Below are 16,588 nucleotides of genomic sequence, written 5' to 3'. Positions count from 1 at the left end.
GCTCAAAGAAAAGATTTATCATTTAAAGAGTTTAACTAATTATCTTTCACTAAAAATTTTGAAAAAAAAAAAAATCAAATATTGTCTTAAATTAATTTATGGATGCTCAAACCAGATGAGAACACATTGAACTTCATATTTTAGTCTAAACAATAACTCTAGACTATGAAATAATTAGTAACAAATCATGAGCCACAATAAGCCAGGGCTCTTTATATGTTTCTCCCAATGAAAATTATCATTCCCTGTTATGTCGCTATGTATAATACATGCAAAAAGTGAGAAATCATTGAGCATATATAAAAGCTAGCTAGTCCTGACTCCTCACAAAAAATCCAATGCAGGTCAAGACTATATTTGACATATTTCATATCATTTTATCAACTCCACTAAATGCATGCAACCAACACTCTCCAACACTTGAAATTTCAATGAAGCAAATACATATCAGAACTCAAGGAAGCTACATGTGTTTGTTTCTTTTTTCTTCATTCCATAGAAGGATTTTATGGTTCATTCCAAGTCTTCATTGATAGAATCTGATCCAGATGATATCATGTTGGATTTCTAGAGATTCCATTTTCATAGGGAAATAAAGGAAAATCTCTATTTATTGGCATAAGTAGCCATCTATTAAATTTATCCAATAGTTTTTCCATTCAAATATAGAAAGCCTGGAATGTAGTCCCAATGATGAAGGAGAATTTAGGACTGTTCTAAGAGGCTTAAATATTGCTTTACAAAGAGAGATCTGAGAGCTGATTATCCAGAGAGATTCCAAATTGGTCATTGAAGCATTGTTGGATAATTAGAGCAAAGCATATGGAAGCATTCATTTTGTTCCTTGATGCATTCCCTATGTTCCATGCCTTCCATGAACAAAGGGATGTGTTGTAGACATAAGCACTGTATCCCCATTTGCATGTAATAGTTAAGAATTTCGTTGGGGAGATAGATAGATAGACAGATATGGGGGAATGATTATGTAATGGCTCACAATCTTTAATTAGAAACTCTTTCTTACAATATTGAATTAGTTTTCCTTAAATGTTTAAGTGGGTGAATCTAACATATTATGCCTTGCACCCCAGGTAACATGATATCTAGCTTCAACTCTATCTGAGGTTGAGCAGTAAATAGGACATGAGATCTCTGATATCTAGAATAAATCCTCCGAGTCTCCTATTCTTCTCTGAACCACCTAGATTCCATGTGTGTGGCTTGTATCGACCTTCCTCTAGTATTGCAGGTATGAAAAGCTTCGAATTTTGATTTCCAAGATCTTGTTTATAACAAAGTTCTAGTTTCAACATCATGCTCACAAGCTCACTTGGGTGCACATTCTTTGGGACCAAATATGTGTACTAAACCTTATAAAGATTCTCTTAAAATCACCTCCAACTCCTTTCTATTTGTAAATCCCCTTTTTTGTCGATCCATAGTAGATTGAATTTTTTTGTTCAGTCTTACTAGCATCCAAGGACTTCCTCACAAAACCACTCAAAGTTCACTATGATGAAATGAAGCTCTTGAAAATAGATGATTTCTCTATCTTTATGCAAAGAGCATGCTATGGATCTTCACCTCTCTTCAATATTTGTGGAGTCATCATATCGAGAATGCATTTTCAGCGTTACAATCTTCGTTTCACATAGTTGAGAAAACTCTTCCCATCTCATAATTGGCTTGTTGGAATGCTCAGATTTCCAATTGAACAAGAAAACTCTTAAGTAATAGCATACTTGGTAAATTTTGGGAACCCTTGCTTAAATTATTTTGGTTGTTTGTTGCACATGATGAGCAACCTTATTCACTAAACCAGATGACCTTGCATCGAATTTATATACAGTTAGGGATAATTCAACAAAGGAAGTGAAACGATCCCTAGGCTTGTAAACCTATTGGATAGCTCATAAGTACAATTATGAATTTTCAGAAGTTTTATCAATATAAGTGTAAATTGTGACATGAGTGAGAAAGGATTATGCTCTTCTGGAATTGGAAACAATAAAACTTAGCTAGTAGACTATATCTTCCTCAAGTTATTGAAGCTTTTTGGGTTATCTATTATCTGGTTTTCTGAACAAGCTGCAAACTATGAGAAAGAAAGGTGGGCTCCTAGGACCAGGAAACATGAGATCATGAAAAGCATGGAACTCATGATGACCCACAAGGCCTGAAATTGAGATTCTAGCATCATCATCTTCTAGGACCTTGATTTTGATACCCTAAGTTCTTGTGATGGGTTCAACTGGGTTCACGAGAGTTTTTATTTGGTCTACTGATGGAATCCTAGCTCGAGCAAAACTCTACAATATGGAATTACATAGAGTTGTTTTACTTGTAGCCAAAATTGCAGATATTTGGTCATTTGAATTGGAAATATCAATCTTGGTTTTCCAATTTATCATGGAACACCTAATAACATTCATAACAAGGAATAAGCCATATAATTTTAAAAACTGTAAAATTCTCTTACTCTTATTAATTTTGAAAAGCTTAAACCTATTTTTAGGTCATATTTTTTTTTATTCCAAATAACGAATAATCTTCCTCATGGTCATTGCATGATCGATATATCTATCGATAGTTGTTTTCAAGGATTATATATAATATATTATCATTTCCCTCACTGATTATTTCAATAATATATAGAAGTAGATTGGATCATTTCCTTTTCCTTTTTGTATAATGAGAAATTGATTAAGGGTGAATAGAGAAAGTCATAAATATTGCCTACAAATTCTTGTGCACAGAGGAAAACTCTAATAGTTTTGGGCACTGTCATGGGCATGTCTTCTAGAAAATAAATCTATGGCTCAACATTGGCATTTTTTCCAAGTCATTGCTAAACATGATCAGTTTTACGAGCGGCTTGAAGCGGAGTTCCATTTAGATCAATCTCTTCAAGCCATGGATTCACCTACAATGTATCCATAATTGCTTCAAGTGCTGCATCTCGTGCAACTCCTTTACATCCCTCCAAATACAGAGACTTCAAAGCTACATTTCTTTGAAGAGCTACAAGAATTTTGATGAAATCAATTATGCCCATTCTAGGGTCATCATTCACAGAAATTTTTAGCAAACTATGGTTTGTGGAGATGAAATGCACCAATGTATTTACACCAGAAGTACCCATTTTAGTCTGAGGTCCCCAATGGAAATTTTTTTTAAAGAAGTATTTTCTTGAGGCTGGTCTGGTTTGAAGCTACTAAGAGGATAGATAAAATGATAAATTCATTCTCCTCCCATTGGATTTGCTTAGTCTGAGGTGCCCCCAATGGACAAAAATTTCAGAGAAGTATTTGCTTGAAGCTCACCTTGTTTGAACCTACTAAGAGGACAAAGAAAATGATAAATTCATTCTCCTCCCATTGGATTTATTTCAAGTTGCAAGGATTGTAGGGTATGGATCGAAAGCAAAGAAACTACAATGTAGGAAACACCTGTGTCACTCATTCCAACGTTTGACATATTCGGATGTTTTAGAGTCTTGTTTTCCTGAAGGACCCTCCTGAACTCTTGAGCACATTTGGAATTCATATGATTTCAACTTGTATCCATATTTTCTATAGTATTATTTTGGCAAAGAGATGTCATTTGAAACATAGATGTCAACCTTTTTTGTTTCTTGCGATATGTTCTGAGCTCCAAGATGGATATAAATTTCAGAACAACGAGTACAATGGTATGTTTGGATTAGAAGGGTTAGGATGCCATGCAAATTTTTGGCTTGTTGAAGATCCCATGAACAATTATTTCAACTTCAACTCATTAGGAATGAAGGTTTCATTTGGGGCACTTAGTTGGATATCTCTAGAGCTTGTGTAAGATGGAAATTTACTGCATCATCATCATAACGTAACCACCTCACATAAACTTGCAAATTCTAGTGGACCATAGGGAGAACCTCCATATACAGAGGATGAATGAAGGCCAACTACTCCAACATAAACCTCAAAGTCAACATGGACCTACATTACAAAAATTTCTTACATGGAATTCCTAAAGTCACAAGCATAAATAAATTACAAATGAACTTTTTGAACAATTTCAATATCAAGTCAAACTACAAATGATATACAAAGCTCCAGACCTTTTAAAAGGTTACCTATTTTGCAAGCTCCCTCGTTGAAACTAACACAAGCACATTGGGGGGCTTCCATAAGCTGTGTGGAGTAAATCCTCTAGTTTCCTCGAACAACCTCGTTGCAAACATCCATTTTATATAGTTTACTTTCTCTGTGACTCCTACCAAACATTTCATAAAGGCACAATGCATAACAACTTCATAAAGGCATGATGCATAACAATCTTCTTCCCAAGGATAAAACAAAATACCAAAACTGCTGCAATAACCCCACCAAAATCCAGGGCGGTGAAAATTATGGCCAATATCTTGCCTTCCGTAAGTCTCGGGGATGAGGAAGGGGCCAAAGATGCAAGGAAAACTATGCTGAGGATTTGTCTACATAAACCTTTGTTCCCAATAAAAGAAGCGGCCATAAGATTTCGAAACATACCCTTGTTTGGAATTGGTCTTGACAGACGGTTGTAGGAGATATTCAAAGAGCACAGAGTTACCATGTCACCAATGGTGGTATTGAACCAGAAAAAGGAAAAATAAAAATTGTGGGAGATTAATCATAATGGTGCATCAGTTTCATAGAGGCCCCTTTCTACAAAGAACCTTCTATGTTTGAATGGTTTTGGAAACCTTGGAGTAGGAAACTGGGTTAGTCAATCGTAATTGTTTCAAATATCCTAAACGGTTCCAACCACCCAACTACCCTCCCTTGATCGAACTATTGACAATCCTCTAATCATCTAACACATAATATAATGGCGCACAGTGATGACAGGTATATTTTAGGGAGTTATTTTTAGAGGGGAACACCTTATGTCGTACTTATTTAAACAAAGGTAAATTTGATTAGTTATTATTATAAATTTTAAAGTGGGTGTTAATATAAAATTTATCATTTTAAATATATGTGTTAAAAGTATCTTAGCTTGAGTATTATGGTGGCCAATATTATGGTGGTGAGGTGAATAATTTGTTTCATCAACAAAACATGTTGTAATTGTCCAATTTATAACACTTAAAACATAAAAAATATTTTACACAATCCTTTTTTAAAAATTACTCATTCTTCAAAAATTCACTTTCCAATTTTATTAAAAAACAATCTTCTTCATATAAAAAATTATTTAATAAAAAAGTAATATGAATTCAATATCCAAAATCACAATTCTTAAGAGAAGAAAATATTCTCATTCCAATTAAAATAAATAAAAATCTTACATATTAAAATCTATTTAATAAAAGCTAATGTTAATTAATATCCAAAATGGGAATGCTTACGAGAAGAAAAGATCCCCATTCCAATTTCATATAAAAAAAGAAATTCTCCTGTATATAAAAAATTATTTAACAAGAGCCACGTGGTGGAAATGTCACTACTCTTGCTTTTTTGTACATTTCCACCACGTCTCTTCTTTATTGTGTAAAGGATGCAAAAAACCATGTTGACATGAAAATGGATCAAATGCACAACACCATAAATTTGGTAGGGACAGAACAGTTGGTTGAATGATCTTTAATGACCTATGATAACTTCATAAACATAGAATTATTATTTACTATAGTAATAACAATGTGTTTTGAACTGTGGGACATGAAAGGTGAGACATAGAAATAGATGTATATGAATGCTTGTTTAATCTTTTTAATTATTATTATCAAGCTTGCGTAACTCTTCTTGTTTAAACCATGGTTGGGAAAGCATTGCTAGAGTAATCATACTCCAGGTAATTGGATAGTTGGGGGTATAGGTAGTTACTAACCCTAACTCTTCCTAGGAAATAAAGACTCAAAAAATAAATCCAAAAGGGTTTTATGAACATGAGGCGAGAGAAGAGGGAAAGGAGGAGAAGGCTCTCGAACTAGTTGGCCAGTGGAATCTGTCTGGGGCTAAAAACTTAAAAATCAAGATTCAAGAATAAGTCTGGTAATGATCAGATAGTCTAAGCAATCTGATAAATATGTCTAGAGAACTACCTGTGAGTAAGGCTAGCTCAGGGGGAAGGTGTAGTGAAGAATGGCCTCACAATTGGGTGGAGTATTTCTCTTCCCTTTGGTTTGATTTTGTTCAAGAAAAAAGGGTAAATAGTATTGAAATTTGTTTATTTATAAATTTTGTACTAACCTAATGAATTAATGTATATGGAATAATGAAAGATTGTAGTTAAATTTCAATATAGTGAGTTTCTGTGTCAGAGGAAAGGTCATGTACTAGTTATGGTTGAACAAGACCCAAAAAGTTGGGTGTGAGGCAACTTAAGAATATAATGGCATATTAAAAATAAAGGAAAGAAGTAATTATATTTTTGTAAATTGTACAATAAAAGATAGTAATATTGTATCATTTTATTAGTAGAGGGAAAAAAAACAAGACAATGATATAATGTAGAATATCAATTTTGTAGGTTTGAAACTAAACAACTGAGCCCTAGACACTGGATAGAAGCCAGTAGAGAGGGTTAGCTCCAAGTGGTTCTAGGGGACCAACAGACCTAGAGAAGTCCCTCCAAACTCAAATAAAGACAATAGGTTCTCAGTGCAAGAACAAATTCAACAACCCTTCTTGTCATAAATAAATTCTGATAATATCATAAGAACGTTATAAGAAAAATGTCAATTCCAATAGCACAAATATATCTTATTCACTTGAATAAAACAATGAAGTATTCCTAGCACACTTCCATTCGAGCAATGCACTCATAATACACAAAGATCAAGTACAAAAAAATAAAAATTATGTAACCTCATTTCTATAATGAATTCTATATATATAAATATATATATATATATATATATATATATATATATATATATATATATATATATATATATATATATATATATATATAAATTCACCCAAGTACTACAAGTAGTTCCTAAAATCAAAGAAATATAACTTAAATTCAAAATAAATAGTAGTTTTTTTGGACGAGTTCAAATCAGTTGGAAAACGTTTATCCATAGTAACACAAAGAGGATGTAGAATGACACGAAACCCTTAAATGCATTCAGAACAAAAAATGTATCGTGGCTGTGACAGAATGTCAACTGGACACTAAAAATTAAACAGAGTTCAATCCACTATAAACCAGTCACTCTCTAAAGATTTTTCAAGCCTTAAAGGCCTGTGTATGAAATAAATATAACACACTTGGAAAAGGTATTAAATAGACGAACCCCTTTAACATTCGGAAGGGGAAACACAAATTCGAATAAGTACCACTCCTGAAAGAACCATGCCTACTTGCACACAAAACGATTAGATCCCATATTAGTGAAATATGAATGAAATCGAAATTCTGGAAGAAATTCATGGTGGAAAAATAATGCAAATAGATTATCTGAGTAGAAAAGTTGGGCAAGGAGGAACTCTGCTCCACGAACTATATTACAAAGAGAAGGACAATTAATCATCGAATTATTAAAGAAAAACCACAAGTCTGTTGCAATGAAAAGGAAAGAGAGAAACCCACCTATGGAGAGAAGGGGTACACCATGTCAGACTATGGGAGATATGACAAAATCATCGGACCTAGGTGCACTACTAAAATGTAAATATTTGCACCTAAAGATGGAAAATTAAAAGAAGAACATAGTAAAAATTATAGACTGTAGGGTAAAAGTTTGTGTGTGAATCCAAAATAAACCCTACCTTGATAGTTTTTGCATACTCAATGGACGAAGTTGTAGCCTTAGCAGTTGGAACAATTAGACAATGAAGTCTGGGTGGAACACCATGGGAGGTTGAAGACATAAAAACCCTAAAATAAAAAACCCTAAGACAATAAACCCTCGAGTAGATGGAAGCCTCAACACAAAGGGGAGAAAGACAGAATGAGGCATGACCGAGAGGAGTGGGAGCGAGTTAGTTCCAAAGCCTTATGTCCTGCCAATTTCCTATCATCCAATTAACTCAACACCCATGAGCCATAGATCAAGATACATATCTGCTGACGGTGTTGGACCCGCCAACATGTAAGGGGATCTCCCCAGTAAGAAGTCCGAATTAGACCTCAAAACGTTTGGTGTAGGAGACTTAGTAGTGGGTCGTACAGTAATGCCCTGACCTTGATTTCCTCTAGAGGAAAGTAAGATAACTATGTTGGTAGCAAGGGTGTGACAGCTGCAGTAAGACAGGGAAGGTGCATGAGAGGTTCTAACACACTGAGAGTGAGGTGAGTGCACCCCTTGGAAACCTGTGATAACACTCGACTTGGAAGGGAACACACGAATAAAGATACATCACAACATGGAAGGCAAGTTAAAGAGCAATCAAAAGTGATGGTTAAACTAACATCACATTTCAGAAAGACTCATACATACTTTTACAGAATATTCTATACATGCACGTGTAAGAAAGAAAATACATATATCATTTAGAGTAACCCAAATAGCATAGAATACAATACAACATATGCATGAAACATACTGGCTCTTGTTATATTAAGAAGTGTAAGTTCTAGTCATAGAATACATCCATGTCCAACCACTAGTTCCATTATTGGAATGTTACAGCCACAACTGCCTACTCCTCCAAAGAGATGTACTAGCTCTGTGCAGTGGAGAATCCAAGGCTTGTTACAATGCTATCCAAGCTCTCTCCTAGATAGTCTTATCGGAAGCTTGGCTGACCAAAAGCCTTTACAATGAGTTATGAGGTTCTATTTATAGAAAAGGGTGGGGTGACCCTTGAGATTCTCCTTTGTGAAATTTGATCTACCCTCATGACTCTTCATATACTCTATGACTGTTACATCCAATTATCGACACTTGAACTTCCACTTGACAAGACATTACATTACAATGCACATGTGCTCATCTGAGACACAATGGCTTGAGTAAGCCATGCAAGACATCACTGACACTTGGTCCATTGTGGTGAGACCAACTCTTTGACATGCTTTTGATGGTGAATGTGGTGAGATGGTGAGATGATGCCAAGCCTAGTCATTCGTGATGGTGTGCATGCACTCCATGGTGACATCTTGCTGAAGTTAACTCTTGCCTTCGTTGCATCTGAGTGCACTGGTATGGCTCCTCCATCCAACTCGTCTGCTAGCATGCACATGGTCTTCTTGGGTGTAGCCAAACCAGCAACTCAATGATGCATAATGTTTGTGTTGGTCATCCGTTGTGTGCTGGTGGTCATGTGCATCAACTGTCAACTACATGCTTAGCTCCAGTTGGACTTGCCTCTTGTCTTTGCCTTGGTGAGTGTGATGAATGGGTTGGATTGCATGCATGATGTTGAGTTCCCTTGCATGCGATCAACAACACTGCTAACCTTGTCTATTATGTGCCATCTATTGGGATGGATCCATAACTTGTACATGCATAGTTTCATTCATCTATGCATGTTGCACCCCCTGCTGTACCTATTCCTGATGCAACTCATTATCTCATCTGTGCAACTCTTGTTTTTCCTTGAGTTGCTACTTCAGCACATACAACTCCTACTATGTTCCGTTCTTTGTATTCGTGCGATCTTCATGTCGCACCGTCACTTCATAGCCTGAGTCTCCAAAGTTGCTTTCATCACAAGTGGATCTTCTTAAGCTTGCAACTTTATTCCACCTCTGTGTTATCAACAACCTTCCTCTTGCATTCGCTACATCTGGTATGCTACCTTCAACTACTATTGATGGTGTTGCTTGTTGTGATGTTGCTGCCATCATATCTTAATGTCCTTGTCTACAAACAACTTGATGTCTTCGTGGGTAGGCAAGTTCAAAGACACTTGATCAACCGCATCCCCAATTATGCTTTGAATGATGTCTTCGACTTTGCTCTCGTGGAAACCCTTGTACCTATGCTGCTGAGAGGCAGATGAACACCTATGATACCTAGAGACATGGAAACACTCATGACAAGCAATTTGTTTGTCGAAAACCAAAACAAACTTGAGAACTAACTTGCAACATACCTGTGTGACTGATCATGAAGGTTACACAATTTCCACTGGGAGGTGAGGAGACTGACTAACAAAACTGTGCAAGGCACAGTCCAGGCTGTCTGGAGGCTAACTGACTGCTAGAACTATGTAATGCACAGTCCGGCCTGGCTGGTTGAGGACTGAAACTACGCATTGCATAGTTTCTGGGGCCAATGGGACACTGCCCCCAAAAATTGCGTAAATGCAAGCCTGGAGGTTAGTGCCTAGCTAGGCTTGTGCAACTTCTGGAGGGAAGGTAAAGCCTTCTCTTCCAGAAATGCACAGTGCTATCTAGGCAAGGCACAGTCCAGGCCAGGGCAGCCCAATCCGACCGATGGGCAACTAAAAACATGAGAAGTCTGAATGCATGGTGAGATGAGCGCAAACAAGAGTGACTCATCATTCATGAAAACAACAAGTGCAAGATTCAGAAAATGGGAAGGCATGGATGTGTGTGAAGCGAGTCGTTGCAATGACGACCATCAGTGCAAAATAGTGTCGTGCATGCAATAGTAGTGAGATGCAAACAAAAACTGAAACGGTGCTAGTACAAGCTAGTATGTATCAAAATGACAGCAAGAGTTCACTGAAATCAAGCAGACAACATTCATATGAAGAAAAACACAAAAAGAGCCAAAAACACAGTGTGAGAAATGAAAAGTGGGCTTACCCGAAGACAACTGAGTTGAATGTGCCGACGAATCCTAGATGCAATGTGGGATGTCAAAGTTGTAATATCAATGTGAGGAATGAGCTCTGCAATGTCCAGCTGATGAGTTCTGATAAAATCAAGGTTGCGACGCACATGCCACAAATCTAGGGAAAGCGACACTTGGTGGGAGGTTTCTGAAATGATCTTTGCATGTAACCTCCAGCTGCTAAAAATAGATCCCTTAAACAAGGGATGCCTTTGCATGTTGCCTTGGGAGAAGTAGACCATGCATGCAAGTCAATTTTGCTTGGTACCGGGTGGATGTGGCCAACCCAACTACACATGCATGAGCCCGCTCAACTGCTGGGAGAAAATGTGCATTTCTGGAAGGGAGCTGGGCTAGCTGCCCATGAGATTTGCATAATTTATGGGAAGACCAGCTAACTTCTACCCAGGATTTTGCAATTCCTGGGCTAAGCAGCCCTTCTGGGAAGAATTACACAATTTTCTAGATGAAGCCTAATTGGAAAAATTACGCAATTCTATAGCCCAACAGGATACCAGACATAATTGCGCAATTTCTGGATGGAGGGCTAGTTTCCCTCCAGAATTGTGCAAATTTTTAGGGATCTTCTGAGCCTACTGCTAGACTAAGTCCGGAGAGTACAAAAAGCTCTTATGGATAGGTCGTCTATCTAGAAGAAAATTACTGAAACTTTTGTACTTGATGAAGCAATACAAGTTGTTGTGAAAGGTTGGTAGGGAGGCTCCAAAATGAAGCTAAGGCAAAATTTTCGAGGGTGGTTGTAGCCGATACAAAAAGATCCTGAGTGATAGCTTCCAGCCAACTATGTTTCTAGATGCTTCCAAACAACTACGATTCCCTTCGGTGGCGTTCGTAAACAAAGTATGGAACCATGTCAGCCCAAATTTATGGCATGGTTTAATGAGTCATATTTATTCCTCATAAACATCATAGTTTTAATAATGAATGCATATCAAAAAAATTAACTTATTAAAGCTTTACTATATATAGATGTAAGGTTTTTCATGTTAAAAAAAATTAACTATGTTTTATTTGGAAATTCGAGTAGAGGTATGTGACAAGTGGTATCAGAGCCATGTTTTAGCATTGTGGCCTTTGGGAGATAACCATAATCATGTATGTTAAATAAAAGGATATGTATTTTTGTTAACAGTGAGTAGAAGGAAGGAAATATCAGGAGAACTTGGCATAACACACCAAGACCAAGCATGGGAATTGGTCCTCATACATCAACTGAAGGTCACCCTGAGATGTGGGTCCAGTTGGGAGAGGAGGAATATAAGGTTAATACAACCCTATATGTGACACTACAATAGTTAAGGGTTAAATGGAAAGGTTAAGGGGAATATAATGAACGATTAATGCAAGATCAAGAAAGTATTATGAAGAGACTTTCTCATAGAAAAAACCACAGACAATGAGATCTAAGTCCTGATCTTGAAAATAGGGCCAGAAACCATAGACAGAGGGAGGATAATCTCAAATCTGAGGGGGATCATGATGGAAATGGAGAAGAATCTAATAATATCTCTGGCCATAAGAATTCAAAAAAACAGAAAACAGAATTGCATGGTGAATTTAAAAAAATCAATCCTCTAGTGTTTCATGGTGAGTAGGTGGAAGCTGTAGAAGCCTGGCTTATAAACATGAATAAGAATTTTCATATTTATGAATACAACCATAATATGAATGTCCATTTGTCGATTTACCAACTCTAGGGAAAAGACACCTTATGATGGGATGAGATAAAGGTTGTGCGTAGAATTGTTGAACAAGAAATAACCTCGGAAGACTTTTAGAAACACTTTAAAGAAAAATAATTGACAAAATGCTTCTACAATGAAAAAGAAAAAGAAATTCACTATCTCATACTAGGATATGTTCCATATATATGAGGAAAAGGAAAAATTTCAACGACTTATCATTAGTTTACCAATATTTATGAAAGAATTATTAGAGTTTGACAACCCCAGGACCATAGATGAAGTCATTAGAAAGGCCAGACTGTGTTACCAGAAAATGAAACAAAAAGGGGATGGAGATAAGAAATGGACGAAGAAAAAAGGAAAAAAACAACCACAGTCTGGGAAAGGATTCAGATCCTCAAACTTTAAGAACTCTTATAGCAACTCACTGACCAGACCTCCAGGAAAGTTTCAACAGAAGTCCAAATTGCACAATGAAGGAAGTATCACACAAAAATATAACAAGCATTAAATAGAGATAACAATTACACCCCCCTTGCAATGTTGGGGATGTGGAGGGCCTCACTATGTCAAAAATTTCCCTTAGTGGGAGCAGAACCTGTAGCTCATATTTAAGAAGCTTCTACTGTTGGTGAAGTTGTAAGAAGTCAGCCCAGGATTAATGCTACATTAGGGGACCATCAGGTGGAGTATCAATCAACCATGGTGGAATTTGAGGGTAATAATTGTGAGCACTCTGCGTCTACTTTAATTGACCTAGGGGAAATTTTAAGTTATGTCACCACCAATATAGTGGACAAATTTCATTTACAATCAATCAAATTTAAACAATCGTGGCTAGTGAAACTGCCCACTAGGGCTAAAAGAAGAGTGACTGCTAAAATCGATAATTGCCTAGTAACACTGGCAGATCAGTCAATCATTATGAATTTGAACATTTTAACTTTAGGATCATATGATGTTTTAATTGGAATGGATTGGTTGGAAACCCATTAGTCACTTGTTGATTGTAAGGAGAAGAGAATTAGTTATTTTAATGAGGGAATTAGACAAGAAGTCCAAGGTGTGAGAGAAACCTTAAAATTAAGACCCATTACTGCATCATAGTTGACTAAATGTATAAGGAAAGGTTTTGAGATATTTACGTTGTACAAGTGGGATTTACCTCGTCAAAGATATGTCAATTTTACTATTTAGCTCACACCCATAACTTCTCCATATCTAGGTCCCCTTATCATATGAATGTTCCTGAGTTAAGAGAGTTAAAAATGCAACTAGAAGAATTGTTGGATAAGAAATATTATCGACCAAGCGTGTCACGTTTGGGGTCTCCAGTGTTTTTTTTAGGAAAAATGTTGGAACTTTGAGATTATGTATTGATTGCAGGCATTTAAATAAAGTAACAATAAAAAATAAATATCCCCTACCCTGGATCGATGATATATTTGATCAAGTTAAGGGGGCGACCATATTTTCCAAGATTTGTTTATTGTAGTATACCTAGGGGGGATAATATGGGGTACAAAGGGAAATGTAGTATACCTAGGGGGGATAACATGGGGTACAAAGGGAGGTACCCAAGGGAATAATGTAATAATGGGATGGGCCATAGTAATAAATAAGGTGGTTAACCCGTATCATGTAAGGAATCACAAGTAGTTAGCAATAACGTAATAAGCCCATGGTATTAGATAGATGGTATTGAGGGAATCATGGTAATGACCATTGGTATTTTATGTATGAGGCCTATACAAAGGCTAGAGACTCCCCATTGAGGGATGTCAAGGAATATTGTATGAACAAGCATATGGCTTGTGGAGTGTACTCCTTCCTTAAGGAGTGAATGTACGGTGTTGCCCTACCTTAAGGGTTTGATTAATAAAGAGAAGCATTTCTACTGGTGACACCTTTTGAATCTTGAGTGTTTGGTTAGTGCTTTGAGCCTCTAGGGGTTGATCCTTGGCGATGAAATTTGGGTGATTGGACTGGGCCACTAATGCACGTTCGACTTCACGAGATATCCTGCAGGTATGCAGCCATGAGCTAGGGTGGTGCAGTTAGACATGGTCTTGTATGGCTTCTTTGAGACCATTGACAAAACATTCCACATAGAACTCATCGTGTAGTCCTCCAGTGCAGAAAGCTAAGGCTTCAAAGGCTGCAATGTATTCATTCATTATTCCTATCTGTCGAAGCTTAGTGAGACAACCCAAAAGGTCAGATTCATGGTCAAAGTGATCCATAAAATCTTTTTTGAATGTATCCAAAGTCAAGGGCCTTCCACAACAATGTTGATTCCATTGCCACCATTACCATCTTTCACTATCCCAGTACATGATACCCACACTAAGCTGAGTCACATTATCCCGGATGTAATTCAGAGTGAAATATTGCTCGATTTGTGCTATCCATGCGGCCGGGTGAGAGCCATCAAATTTATACATGTCCAGCTTGGGTGGTCACGGATGGGATTATTGCTGGGTGCCAAAGAGGTGAAGAGACTGGCTAGACTCACCCCCACTATTGTCATTGCCAATATATGCCTCCGTGCGTTCCTCCATCTTTCCCTTTGAGAGTGTTTCATTTATGTTCTTCAACGACAACAGTACCTCGTTCAATGTTGATTCAAGTTTGTCGATCCTCTCATTGGCCATAGCTTGAGCTCTAGTTTGTACCATGCACCGATCCGATGCATTTGAAATTTGTGACCCCCCGATTTTTTTTGCACTAACAATTGAATGGTACCACCTTGCTCAGCTCGTCGTCTTAATTCTTATGGGCTAAGTCACCAATAAGCGCCTTGGGGGGTCTCATATTTTTTTTTTTTACTCTCGCTAAATTAAAAATCAGTGTTGTTGTAGACATTTTTTGGGGCAGTGAGTTTGAGGCGGAGATCTGTATGTTTTGGTGCAAAATCTATAGAATCTAATTTCAGATCTAGATTATTTGTGAAAAAATACCCAAATTCAACAAAAAAAAAATCAATCAAATTGGAGTCTGGATGAGGGAGATATCGCTGATTTAAAATCATCTCTTTTTTCATAATTTTTAGTGACGGCGGGAGAGTTGCACCGTGGAGCTAAAATTCCAGTGCCTAGATTGAGATTTCTATAACATGGGAAGATGCAAAATGGCCATTCCATTTCCGAAAACAGGTCATAATAAAAATTCTAATCAATATTGACTAAACTGCGACCACTCTAATTTTTCATCAAGTAAGTGATTTTTTTTTCAAAACCCTCTTCATGGCGGTTCTATGTTTTACAGGAAAAGATAATTGTCCTATTATTGAAGAATACATAAAACAAAAAAATTCAATATGGACAAAAGATTGGAAGGATTTAGTGTGGCTTGGTTTCAAAGATGAGGCTACCAAATGGTGGTTCTCACTTGATAACAAGCAATTGACCAAACTTTCAGATGCAGAATTTGAAAGAGTCCTTTTAGAAAAATGGTCTCGTGCTAGAGAAAAGGAGAATGAGACACATAAGGGGTTATTTTCTACTGGTGTCTCCTTATTGTAGGTTCATGGATTGATTTAGAAGGAGAAGATCATTGTGTCTATAAATCCTAGTTGCAAGCATAATTTTATCAATGTTAATTTGGCAAAAAAATTGCAAGTTCCAGCAAAACACATTGATAACACACAGGTTGATGATGAGGATGTTCAAGTTTATAAGGATTTGAAGCTATCTATGGATAAGTATGTGTTGCATGGTAATTTTTTTACTTCAGATATGGATAGCATGGATGTTGTTTTGGGATATCCTTCGATGGAATCTTTGGGTACTATCAATATTAATGTACAGAAGAAATTCCTGAGGCTCTGGTATAAAAAGAAGAAAACTACATTATAGGATATTTCCACTAATAAATAGGTAGAGTCCATGGAGGCTGAAGCAGAAGATGTTCTAGGGACTAACATATCAAATGATGAGCAATTGAAGGTCGACAACCACACACAAACATCAAACCGGGTACCAGAAAAACAGGTCAACGCTGAAGCAGAAAATGTTACATCAAAGGGGTACTCAGTGGTTGAAGTGATATTGAAATATAAGAAACAATAGTAGGCACCACAACAGGTACCAGATACCCATCAGGCTCCGTTAAAGAAATATCCATTGTTGGTTAAAACTTAAGCATATCACCACCCACATCACCC

At 36.8% G+C, this 16,588-nt stretch overlaps 1 pseudogene; it reads right to left on the bottom strand.

The window, feature by feature from the left end:
* Positions 1-1,115: 1,115 nt before the first annotated feature.
* Positions 1,116-3,603, bottom strand: LOC149164949 (protein TORNADO 1 pseudogene; annotated as a pseudogene).
* Between the last annotated feature and the right edge of the window lie 12,985 nt (positions 3,604-16,588).

Source organism: Pinus tabuliformis, chromosome 5_1, assembly GCF_031772625.1.
Source record: "Pinus tabuliformis cultivar Carrire ecotype Pingquan chromosome 5_1, CPIR1, whole genome shotgun sequence".
Classification (NCBI taxonomy): domain Eukaryota; kingdom Viridiplantae; phylum Streptophyta; class Pinopsida; order Pinales; family Pinaceae; genus Pinus; species Pinus tabuliformis.
The sequence above is the reverse complement of the archived record's forward strand: the minus strand, read 5'-3'. Positions and strand labels throughout refer to the sequence as shown.